Source organism: Osmerus mordax, chromosome 2 (assembly GCF_038355195.1).
Source record: "Osmerus mordax isolate fOsmMor3 chromosome 2, fOsmMor3.pri, whole genome shotgun sequence".
In the NCBI taxonomy this organism is placed as follows: Eukaryota; Metazoa; Chordata; class Actinopteri; order Osmeriformes; family Osmeridae; genus Osmerus; species Osmerus mordax.
Window position 1 is genome coordinate 1,859,944 of NC_090051.1, and position 515 is coordinate 1,860,458.

Genomic DNA, 515 nt, shown 5'->3' on the forward strand with positions numbered 1-515 from the left:
GGGAGAGAGTAGGGAGGGAGGGTGGGGGGAGAGAGTAGGAGGGAGGGTGGGGGGAGAGAGTAGGAGAGGGAGGGGGTGGGGGGAGAGAGTTAGGGAGAGTAGGGAGGGTGGGTGGGGGGAGAGGTAGGGAGGGAGGGTGGGGGAGAGAGTAGGGGAGGAGGGGTGGGGGGGGAGAGAGTAGGGAGGGAGGGTGGGGGAGAGAGGTAGGGAGGAGGGTGGGGGGAGAGAGTAGGGAGGGAGGGTGGGGGAGAGGAGGGAGAGTAGGGGAGGGGAGGGTGGGGGGGAGAGAGTAGGGAGGGAGGGTGGGGGGGAGAGAGTAGGGAGGGAGGGTGGGGGGAGAGAGTAGGAGGGAGGGTGGGGGGGAGAGAGTAGGGAGGGAGGGTGGGGGTGAGAGAGTAGGGAGGAGGGTGGGGGGAGAGAGTAGGGAGGGAGGGTGGGGGGGAGAGAGTAGGGAGGGAGGGTGGGGGGAGGGAGGGTGGGGGGAGAGAGTAGGGAGGGAGGGTGGGGGGAGAGAG